The 12,493-nt window shown below is 42.0% G+C and overlaps 1 protein-coding gene across 1 annotated transcript in view; it reads left to right on the top strand.

Annotated features, from left to right (window-relative positions):
• LOC119900689 (insulin receptor-like) overlaps positions 1–12,493 on the top strand; it is a 94,528-nt gene that overhangs the window by 51,865 nt on the left and 30,170 nt on the right. The window lies entirely within an intron of this gene.

Raw genomic sequence — 12,493 nt, 5'->3', positions numbered from 1 at the left:
CAGCTCATGGCAATACCATCTTTTTTTATTCAAGTCCAAGACTGCATAGAGTAAAAATAATTTATCTCATGTGCAAGTTGCTTAATTAAAACAAAGTAGTAGTTTCATTTCCTCCTTTGTGAATTGTAATATTTGCTTCACACACACACCTCTGTCAACAGGGCCTTCAGTGAACACTTCCTTATTCTAGGAGCTGGCCATGGCTGCTGATAGCATCAATCACCAATAACTGTTTACTGTCTCCTGTTAACCACTCTTGCCCTGACCGCCCAGACTCTCCCTTCTCCACTGATTTAATTTAGCCCTCGTTCTACTTTTTAAAATCTTATTACAAAGACACACACACACACACACACACACACACACACACACACACACACACACACACACACTGTTTACCTCTGCCTGTCCAATGTTCTGTGGCAGGGAATCACATCTGTTATACAGTTGTGTTGTGGTGTTGAGGCGAGTATCATATTTAGAAGCTGAGCGCAGAAACTTTGGTTTGCTGCACAGTAAAAACTCATTGAGCAGTTTTGTTCTGGCTCTTTTTGTTATTTATTGATTTGGGCAAGTCAAAACAATAGAAGGATCAACACGTTTCACATCACGACTTCAGGTTTTCTCATTAATCGCATCACTAAACGCTTGAGATATATAGGAACGTACCTGTTATTGTGTGATTATGCTAGTGCTTATGTAATGCTACTGTTCCCTACTCATCCCATGTAAATGTTTTTTATTTCCACTCACACACACAGATCTGCACAGCAGCAGCATTTTCTTAGAACAAAAGCTGTCCAGTAGCCAGTTGTGCTGCAGGCGGTATCTTCTTTTCTGAGCTGCTTTCATTATGTTTGCTTTGGCAGCATCCAGAGATAAAATTCTTCCTCTGTCTTTTATTGTTTGCTGGATGTGTGTAAATCAGCTCTGGGCATCTTTGTATTCATATGCCCCGGGTCAATAACTTTAACGGGTGTGATGTTACACATACATGTTACTACTGAACCAAGCAAACAGATGAACTATTAGTTGTTACGATGTTGGTCTTGCAGCACATAGCGTACAAACACTGTTGTGTTGGTTCAGGGATCATTTGGGATTACAGTACACTTTAGTCTCATAGAATTGCCATAAGTTTAAGTTCTATCAGTGATTGAAGACAATTCCACCCTGACAACCTTCATTCAACAACCCTGCCTTCTGACCTCAACCCACACTAACACATTAGCCGAGATCTTTTAAAAGTGCTCAGTCTAGTTTAATAGATCAAAAAGGTAGCCAGGTCACACATACAGGAGTACTATTCTCACACTAGAGTCCCAACAAACACAACAGTAAAATTTAATTTAAAACATAAGATTTTGTGAGAGCAAAGCTAACACCAAAGCTAGCCTTCTGGTGACATTTTTTCTACAAAGGGCATGTTGAGCTAAATCTCATAGCATTTAGCAACACAAGAGGAGGAGACACAATAATTTGCCACTTAAGATTTCTGAGTCGCCAATACATTCAAGCAGAAAGCTCACAGTACATTTGGGGCTATATAAAACTGTGGTTGTGAGCGACGTGGTGGAGCTCAGTCATATATTCTTTATGCCCTAGTATTGAATGTAGCTTTGGTGAACATCACAGGGTTGGACAGACTGTTCCTCAGGGCACACCGTCCAGTGTGTTTTACAGAGACAGAAGATAAAAATATTGAAATTGCAGTGGCAAATGTGAGAATTTGAAAATGTGATTTTGTTCAAGCTGTCTTTGTTATTTATTCCTGTTGTATTAGCAGCAACAGAGGTAAAGCTTCTCATGATGCACACACAGGTAGTGTCTGTCAGTTTGTTGATGGAATTCAGTGAAAGGCTTTTCTCTTTGTGTGCCACCCAACCACTCACCCAGGCTGCCTGCCTGCTAGAGAGGCCTCTGTTGACAACACCTGCACCCCCAAGGATAAGTAGGGGCCCTTGAGTCCCCTGACACCCCTTCCCCCGGCGTAATGTATGTGTTGTGTTCCTTATTCTTTTGTCCTATACCGTAGTATACATGTATTATGTATGTGCATACATGCATACAGACACATGCACACATATGGCCACATGCTACAAACGGGTACTCCTTTGTGGTTGGCCCTTCTCCTCCAGCAGTCACCCCGCTGTGTAAATCCCTCAGCTGGGATTTGTTTTTCAGTCAGGGATGCTGTGTGTGCCTAAGCCTGGCATGTAGCTGAGGACCCAGTTCCTCTCTACCATTAATGTCCACATATTTAGTTTGTTTTATTTGTTTTATTGGCTTTTTATGCCATTATGAAATGTGGACTGTACACATCAGGAGAGAGGATCAAGTCAATTCTAGCTACAAAACACCCTAAAGGCACTGAAGGCCTAGAGCACAACTCATTGTTATAGGTCACTGTTCAGTAAAGCAGACCGCACCATGTTATTATGTCCAGCGGAAGAGATTTTGTGGTTTGTATTTCTGATATATCTAAATTCTTGGAAGTAGTTTATACACCACGTGCACTGCTTTTGGGTTTGTAAGAAGCAAAGCAGAGCAGCAGAATTTATTGTCATGACATCTGAAGGGTGCATTGGCATGTTAGCAATTTGAATCAGCAGAGAGCTAATACTTAATACTAATTAATACTAATACTAAACTAAAGTATCTAATAAGAGAGGCAGTGTGTCTTCAAAATGTTATATGATAGCTTATATTTCTTAATGATCAGAACAGGCTAGTCAAGTATGGAGTCGAGCCACATGCACCTGCGTGTTGGTTCCATCACTGCAATAATTAACTTTAACAGCCTTAGCTGCTTTTGTTTCCTATGTGAAATCCAAGCTTAAATTTATCAAACATTATGTGCATGTGCAGAGACTCTCTTTTCTGTTGTCCTCTGGGCCTTGCACTGAAAAAGCAGCTCCTCTTTCTTACTCACAGTCTCACACTTGGCAGCTTTGCAGACATGAAAATTGCAGTGAAAGACAGAGAAGTGAGAAACTGAGGTTGGCACTGATGCTGAGTTAAGCCTATGAAATTATTGTCAAAAATGTTTAAGCACTAATAGTCAACCTTTTTTTCTTTAATTCATGCAGTGTTGTCTGTAAATTAGTCTCAGGTATCAAAATGCTGTTTCACTATGAAAGAGCAGATGAAAGAATTATTATGTCTGATTTTATTTGTGTCAAAGCTCTGTATAAAAAAAAAAAGTATTGTATGTAATCCAGGTGAGGTGTCACAGATTGACTGGAAGACGTTTTTTTCATGTAATCATTTACATGTTTACAGTCATCAAACATGGATGTCATTAAAAGATTGTGTTTCACAGTTTTTCAGTAAAAATAGCTGGATACTTAAACTATACCACTAAGGAATATTATTTCCATATCGTAACTCCTATCTCATAATGGCCCTCCTTAGGTAACTGATGTGTCCACTGTTTAATCTTGTTTTTGAGGAGACGCCCCATGAATTCCTTTTCCAGGAGAGGAAAAACAAGCTTGCGGGGAGGGGTGTTTGTCAAAGGGAACTGATCAGACTGAGAGTGAGTGAGGGATCGGAAGACAGAAACAGAGAGCTCTTTACCCTGGACTGTTGAATACATGCGGTTCGGTTGTGTTATTTGGCTTATTGTTTCCCTCGTAGTGGCCACGTGCCCACACCCTCCGCTGTTCCTCTGTGCTTTATGTATCGTCCTTTGCGTCAAAGCTTTTCTCTGGCTCTCCCTTTTAACTCTTTCCCTCCCTTGTTCTTCACCCTTCTGCCCAGCCCCCTTCCTCCATCCACCTCTCGCTTCACTTGTGCGTCTGAATCGATGCATTCAGTTTCGTTTCACACTCTGTTTTCATGTGCTGCATCGGCCCTAGCCCCCATTTCTCTACCATCTTCACTGTAGGCATGTCAGGACACGGTACGTGACCAGGGGTGGTGGAAGGATATGTTTATGGCCTGTCCAGCTTACTATAGATGCTGCTACTCTGATGCGTAAAATTTGCGTCTGCTTGTATGCTAGATTGCTGTTGCATGTGGTGACTGCAATCGTCAGCGTCCGAACATCCCATATACATATAATGCTTGTCATTGGCATATGAAGGCACACGCAGGGACACACGCACATAATATCCCTTCATTCTCTGCTCTGCTGTTAATAGCGTGTGCTTAAGGCAAATCTCTTTAGTCTGGCAGTTATTGGAACTAAGATTTTAATTAGGGGAGGTTTTAGAGCGGCACACGCTGCATTAGCATTACAACAGTGGCGTGTTTGAAGGGCGGACTGGCAGGCAGACAGTGAGCCATCACCCTAACTAGGAGACATATCAGTCCTGTCAAACAAGGAGCAGAGATGGCAATGTAAACAGTAGGGCATATTTATTTATTTATGTTTGCATAATAAGTGATGTTTTAGTTTGGGGAGTCTCACTTCCCATTTCATTGTAACTGAACAGTGTGATAGTCAATCTTTTTGAGTACCTGATCTCACAGAATCCTATTGTTGTGCGGTGTTGGGTTGATTGATTGAATCATCAGCGACTGTCGAATGGATTTTTGATGGAATTTGATGAAATAAATGACGTCAACTTGGAAACGCCCATGTCCCCCTGCTGCTTTAGTGAGCTATCCATACCATGTTGTGTTTGCTGTGAAGCTTAAATAGAAGTTAGAAGTTATTCTGACAAGGACCATTGTGGTGTCCTGGTTTCAAGGTCTGTTATTCATAAATAACCACTGAATAGGATGGTCAAATCAAAGTAACAGGGACTTGGGAATCTTAAACTCAAATAATCTCAAAGCAAATAAATTTTGCTAGGCTGTTTTATAAGTCTGATACATTTCTGAAAACATTTTTGCGTTAAATATATTACCTTTTTGCTATTGTAGTGAAAGACATCTACATTTTTTGATCCATAGAGTTGTAGACCTGTCCTCCTTAAAACCAGCAGAACCCATTGTTGGTTCCAGTCCTCGGTATTCCCACCAACTTCACACAACTTTTCCCATCCAGGATGTAAGGAACAGGGGATGTGATCAGATAGATACATGACCAAAAAGTAGAGCAAACAGAAGCAACAGAATTTCCACCAAACATTCCCATTGACCTGATTCTGAGTTTACACTGTTTTGCTTATGACTAACACTCTCCATAATCAGTCCCTGCACACCGGCCCAGGAGACCCCTGGCCGGTCTTCTCGGCTGTTTTCCTTGGCCGCTCGCTCTGCTGATGGAAAGATGGCTGTCAGTGAGGTCAAACTGAGGCTTCAACAACTTGAAGTGAGGTTGTGAGGGATGACTGTGAGTTCCATAATCCTCTTTTTGTTAGCAAAGATATTATGACCTCCATGCTTTAGATTTTATAACCTGAGATTTTGGGGGGACATTGATTGTTAGATGCATCGCGACTTTCTGAAAAGATTATGTCTCAACGTAGAAAAGTCAATAAGGCGGAGCTCTCAGGATGGCTGCTAATAAACCTGAGATGTTGGTTCCCATGTGTAAATTCAAGTAATTACAGAAAGGAGAGTCACTCCTAGTAAGAAGATATTAATTTATCACTGACGCTATTTAAAATTTCCAGAGCTTAAAATGTTCATATGTGATTAATTCGAGAAGGTAATAATAATTTATGAATACAGTTTGGTTTAGGGCTGGCAACTGTATGTTGTTTACAAGTTTTTGGGTCAGGGGTCAAAGGGAAGGGAAGGGAGGGTCGCTTTTCTTAGAACAAAAGAAAGATACTGGAACATGTGTCTGCAGCATGTGACCTGTGTACTGTACTTTAGTGCATAAGATGAGGGAATGCGTGTTTGTGACCCCTTGTGACAAGTCCGTTCCTCGGAGTAATGATGAAGAGTTTCCCTCCTTCCTCCCAGAATAAATAGCCTTCCTGAGGCCTTGTGGGATATGAATGGAGGGAGGAGAAGGGCGGGATGGTCTTCAGATTTGTGTGATACAGTGACCAGCGATGGCACTTAAAATGAAGTCTGGCTTTGAAAAGCCTTGTGTTCATAACTCGGTGACAAAAGTAAGGTGGATACTACAAATTAGAGATATCTCTGACTTCTTCTGATTACTTTTTTTGTGTATCAGTTGCTCTGCTCTACATGCATGAATAAATGCGCATGCTCATATTTGTGCCTTCCTGTGTACCGTAGCTCTGCTTAGTATTATGCTGTGAATATGAAATAGGGCAGCTAGCATCTGCACTGCAGCCATCCCTCCCTCCCCCCCCCCCCCCCCCCCACACACACACACACACACTGCTGCCTACTGCTCAGTGCAGCTGGCCAGTCTGCAGAAACACAGGAGCATGTAGCTTGTGTGTGTGTTGAAGAGGGTTAAGTTTACTTGCATCTGTGCCTTTGTTTGTGTGGGTTGAACTCTGTTTCTCCTGCTTTTGTTTCTGAGAGGCTGTTTGTGTTTACCTGTACCCAGTAATAAATGTGCAAAGATGAGCAACTTATGATTAATATTGTTATTATTATAGATTAATCTGCTGATTAGGCCTTTATTAAATGATTAAATGTTTAGTCTATAAAACCAGCACATAAATCAAATATAATATCAAAATGGTTGCCAGTTTCTTTTTGTATGTTAAACAATAAATTCACTAATCATATACGTTCTAATTTCAAGGATGCCTGGTCCAAGCCTTTTCACAGGTTAATCCAAGATGGTAAAAACTTTATCGCCACTTTGGTGTTAAAAATGTCTGGAAAGGGGGAGAGAATCAGAGGTATAGTTAGGAGGAGGGGGAAGAAAGGTAGAGTGAGGAGAAAGAGAAGGAATCTATTACAATCAGCCCTTTTGATGAACATTTTCTCAGTGCCAACTGAGGACCGAGCGGGGTGGTTTGAGTTCTCTCTTTGCCTTTCTCTCCCTCTCCCTTTCTGCGGCTAATATGAGGATATAATGGGCCATTCAGGCAGAAAAGGGAGGCTTAAAAACACCTTAGTCATGACTGGACCACAACTCAGCGCCAATGATTAAATTACCCAGATGAAGGGGTATTTATCTGAGTACAACTACAATCCATAAAACTGCACTTAGGAGTGCCCAGTTAAAGATGTCAAATGACTGTCTGCAGCTCTTTGTGGCCTCGTGTGTGTTTTTTTTGTGTATAGAGCTATAACGTTGCAGACATAGAAAATAGTGTGTAGAGTTATTTAATTTATTCAGGCATTTCATTTCCTTTCTGTGACATGGTTGGAAGTGCAGGACAGTTTTTAGAAGCCAGACCTTTTCACATCAATATTTTCACTTTAGCTGGATGACTGTGTGGTAAAGTAAGACTATAAGGGACACAGCAGTGGCAGCGGAAATCACAATTTCCCATCAAATACCATTTGAGTCTGCCTGGAACCGCACTGAAATGGTTTGACACTGATTAGTCCCACATTGTTTGATGTGTGTGTCTCTCAAGGGATGCCACAGGCTCATCAATGAATCACAGAGTGACCACTGGACAGTAGCCCAAGCTTGGTATTGGCCTTTTGTTGTGTTTTGGTATGAAGACTTTTGCCTGCTCTGTTGTTGGGGGTGTGTGTGTGTTTGTTTGTGTGTGTGTATATGAGTGATTCTCGCTGGGGGTGATGTGAAGGGAAATCATCAGGCCGGTGATGCAGGTGTCATGCTCTCTAGATGGATGTTCCCCCACTGCCTCTCTTCATCACCTTCCCACTGCCACCAAACTGTCCAGTCAGCAAAACCGGCTGGACCTCTCTGTGTTTGTGTGTATCTGTGTATGTGAGAGAGAGAGAGAGACTATGTGTTGATCTCACTTACATTTTTGTCTATTTTTGGCTCTCTGTGTGTGTGAGAGAGAGACAGAAATTTGTCTTAACTGCAGCACTGTATGTATAAATGTATGTGTATGTGGCCGCATCTTGTCTTTGTTTGTGCGTGTGTATTTCATGCGAGTTTCTAGATGTCAGGAAAACCGCAGCCAGCAGCAAATGCTGCAGCTGGTGGCAGTGTGATGAGATGTGGCGCGGAGGAGGGAGGAAAAGAAGGGACATGGCGGGGTAAGGAGGAACGAGGGCATAAATGTGGCAGTAAACAGAGGGATGTAACAGAAGGAGGGGTGAGGAGGGGAGGGTAGTAAAGACGGATCTGCTGGAGGAGAGAGAGGAGGACCATCAGTGGGATGTATTGATTGTAGCTCCATCCTGAGCGTCTGTAATGAGATCTAGTGGCCGTGGCTTTCTAGAGGAGCTGATTTGTCACCTGGGGCTAGACACTATGGCTGGGTGGGAAAGGAAGAGAAGGGAAACGGGCAGAGGAGGGTCATGAGGAGGAGCAGAGGAGGAGGCAACAGAGGGGAATAAGTCGGGGAGAGGTGAGAGGAGAGCAAAGCTTAAAGGGACAGAGATGGAGAGAGTGTGGTTTTACAATGAAAAGACAAGACACAAATGATGACTAGAGGTGAATCTAAGAAAATGCCTGTTGGGAGCATGCGGCTAATTACTGCAGACAGTCTATGTCTGGACTCATCTCCATGGTAACAAGATGGGCTAGCAGGGCTGGCCGGCACACAGGAAGACACAGACAAGGAAATCAATGAACAGGCAGACAAAGGAAAAAGCAAGACCATGCTCATTAAGCCAGATGCACCCTTTCATTTTGTTTGTCCACATGTCTGTTCGTGTATGTGTATCAGTTCATGCTTGCCTGTTGACCCTACAATGAGACTTAACATCTAGAGCAGCTGTCGACAAAAAACTTACATATAGAAGAAGATTGCTTGATTTGATTGAACGGGGCAGCGGCAGGATAGAGATCAAAGAAGGTTGCTTGCTTGCGATCCGAATGTTGCTGGTTTGGATCATGCAACAGTAAAGACAGTAAGTTTGGTTTCCCTAAATTGGGTTAAAAAAAGGCTGCTTCTCCCTCAGCAACTGCTGTTGTCCTTGAGCAAAGCAAGCAACCTCTTGGACAATAGAAGCAGCAGCAGTAGTAGAAAGTGATTTATAGTTGGAAGCTGCTAGATGAGAATGTGCCTGACTCCATAAGCAAGACACGTGATAAAGAGCATGTGTGCTTATTATTAAGACACTGCGGGTTTAGTAACAGGTTCTGTTCATAACAACCATCCAGGTTCTCGTGGAGTACTGTTGGCTTGTTATGGCATGTCTATTTTTAAATATCATATGACAAAGTGATTAAGTCGTGTCATTTTAATGACTGTTGGCAGCAATGAAGAAGAGGATTCCATTTTAGATTGTGCACACTTTCAGCTTTGTTACAAACATGAACAGGCCTTGTTTCTTTAAGATGGGTGACTGAAAGCTACTGTTTATGAAGGTGTAACGACGTGTTGAGGCAGGTGAGATATGTGGACAGGGTGTGATTGTGTGCATATGTGTGTGACAGAGAGGGAAAAAAGCCTCTGTACTGTGATATCTCTATGAATAATAATGTTATTAGTGACACATAAAACCTGCAAACAAAGCAGAAACCAGCTAAAAAAGTCTGTGTTCCCCAACAGGCAAATTGAATCACAACCTTGTTGTGTCATGTTTCCATTTTTATTTGTAAATTTGCCCACAAACGTGACGTTTTCACCACAGTGACCCTGCTTACAAAGAGCAGGTCATTGAGTTTGTGGGAGAGGGAGGTTTGCTGGCTCGGAGTTAAAAGGAGCAACACTAAATGAAGACCATTGCATGAGCTGTGTGTGTTTGTGTGGGAGAGAGACGAGCCCTGTTCTCTTTCAGCCAATTCCAACCATCAGTAACTCAATTTAGTCTGGGTCATTTAACCAATAGGACACACACGTACACAGATACTTTGAAACAATGGTAAATCTGCTGTCAGGGTGCTTAGCCTTTTCCCTCCCTGAATGTCACTTTTTTATGTAAGAATTTATACTTTAATATTGGAGGTTCTTGTGAAATGAATGAAGGAATGATCTTTATTGTCATTATTCTCTGATATAATGAAATTTCATATGGCTTCTCTAGAAGTAGGTAAAAAGATAATACATAGTAATAATAAGTTAATGCAAATAAATAAATAAATTAAATAAATACATAAACAGTGCCCTAAAATCAGCAGTAGTAACAGCTTACAATTTAAAAAGAGATGCATGTTTGCTTTAATAACATCCAGAACAAGCTTGGCAAAAAAAACAAGCGTATTGTTTTCAAATTCTTAATGAGGTACAGCGTGCTGTTTGACATTGGCGGTTGTCTGCCCGTGTCTGTGTGTTATCACCTACAATATACAATGTGGTCGATAAAGCCATCGTGACCTGCTGACGTGAAACAGAGCAGTAAACATCTCGGCATAGTAAACCAATCCAATCTCATTACTGAGTGATGAGATGAGTCCCCGCACAAAGCTGGTCTGCATTAGACCATGTGGACATGCATTAATGTCTTGTCCAAACATTTACGATTTTGGATTCAGGCCTCATTGTGTGAGTCATACAGGCTCCGCAAAGAGACGCCACGGAGTGTCATGGTAGTCATTGTCCTGGTGACAGCTCCACATATACAAATAGAGCTGATAGAATGGGAGGAGATGCAGTGATACTCCACTTTCAGCTTGTTATTCCTGACTGTTATCTCTGTAATTACTTCATTTATCAGTAGTGATACACGGAGCCACTTCTGAGGAAACACTGATTGGCACCAATTCCCAGGAAATTCTTTCAGGAGTGTTGCTGTCATCACATGGCACAATCTTGTTTCTGGGCTGGATATTTGGGTGATATAAATTGACGATCTCTGATAACCATCTAATAGCGGATGTCTGGTTTGACATTCACACACACTCACACATGTAACATGAAATAGAATCACTCAAATATGGTCATTTTTCGCTAACTGCACATACCTGCACCTGTGTCCGCCGTGTTTGCACTTAAGAGGGTGTCTATGATCTTTTGGCTTTGGGATGTTTGTCTGTCGGCTTCCCTTTGTCATTATATCAATTACCCCTTCCCTCCACACAGCTTTGTAACCGCTGTGAAATATTTTGATATTTGCAAGTACGCATGAGTAAATTCATAGACACCTCTCAGGTTCCTCTGTTTGGAAAGTTGTTTACTTAATGGCGGCTCTTTATCTGTGGGTCAGTAACCCGGAGAGGGAGTGGCTGTTGCAGAGGGAATGGAAGGTGCATGACATTGTTCACTCCTCTTTTCATCCTTTTAATACAGGTTGGAGAAAGTTTGCACGTGTTGAGAAGTGCACATAAAACAGTAAAAGTGTAGTGTAATATATCACAAATACTGCCAGCGTGCACTGAATTACACTGATAAAAAATATTCACATCCATTAAAAAAAAGTAAAAGGTATGATATAAAATATTTATGTAAAATAGCAGGAGAGCCAATAATACTCCAATGAGACTGTGAACTTTACATATTTAGCACTGAGGCTAACAATGTTTGTCGTAAAAGAAAAGGGATCTCATCTCACTAGTTACTATTGATTTGAATCACTAATAACATGCAGTTCTGACTTTGACCACTAAACAAGTTATGGAAAGGGTGGAGCTTATGATAAGGGAAAGGGCTTTTTTGATCTATATACAGATGGGTAGTTCAAAGTTAAGATAACGTATATTTAAATCTCCCGTGAGGGCCAATTGCTAGATTAAAGTAACCCTTCCCTCCATCTTTCTCCCTCTCTGTCTTTTACCTCTACTCTCCCTCCTCTGTTACTTTTGACCATCACTGTGAACACAAACAGACTTAGCATGTGTATTTGGGTTTGTCCATGTTTGTGCTTGCTTGAATGTATATCGACGCTACTGATGACCGTATCACTTTCTCTCTCTCAGCAATCCTCTCCCCGCCACATGTCTCTTTTCTACTCTCTTAGGGCGAATGTCTTACATCAGATCACTCGGGGCATTTATAGCAACGCTTTTGAAGCTTAGGACTCCCACCGTGGCCAAATATAGTAAACGTGAATCCAGCAGAGTGTGTGTATGTGTAAGGCGGTGGATGTGCATGTGTTCTCCTGAGTAAATGGCTCTGGGGTAAAAACGTGTTGTTATTGTTCCAAGCACTTCGCTTGTAGACTACACTGCCAATTAAAGGGGAGGTTTTATGTGTTAAGATCAGGAAGTGTTGCCGTGTGTGGCTGCACGCCATTGGCTACTCAGCTTCTCCCATGTTCCTTCCCTGGGGACTGAGCAGCCGGGTTCTTTACTGCCATGGCCAAATGAAAGGTAAACACAGCACACCTTTGATCAAGCTTTGCATTTAAAACCCTTACTGGAACTGTGTGTGTGTGTGTGTGTAGGGAAGTAGCAAGCAAATTACTGAATGACACAGTGAGGTGTGTGTGTGTGTGTGTTTAGCTTAATGAGAGATAAGCTCTCCAGGATGCTACTGCCTGCTGCTCCTCCTCCTCTTGTTGTTGAACCCCCCCCCCCATCCCGCCAGTATGAAAACAACACAAGGCGATGTATGAATGAAAGTGGGAGGGGCTGAGTGGCCTAGAAAAGCAGGCAGATGGAGAGATAGATAGTGGTGCAGGGCAGGGTGAG

Source organism: Micropterus salmoides, unplaced genomic scaffold (assembly GCF_014851395.1).
Source record: "Micropterus salmoides isolate LMB-PRFRI ecotype aquatic unplaced genomic scaffold, ASM1485139v1 Ms_hic_scaffold_13, whole genome shotgun sequence".
Taxonomy (NCBI): domain Eukaryota; kingdom Metazoa; phylum Chordata; class Actinopteri; order Centrarchiformes; family Centrarchidae; genus Micropterus; species Micropterus salmoides.
Note: the sequence above shows the minus strand (reverse complement) of the source record. Positions and strands in the feature narration are given on the sequence as shown.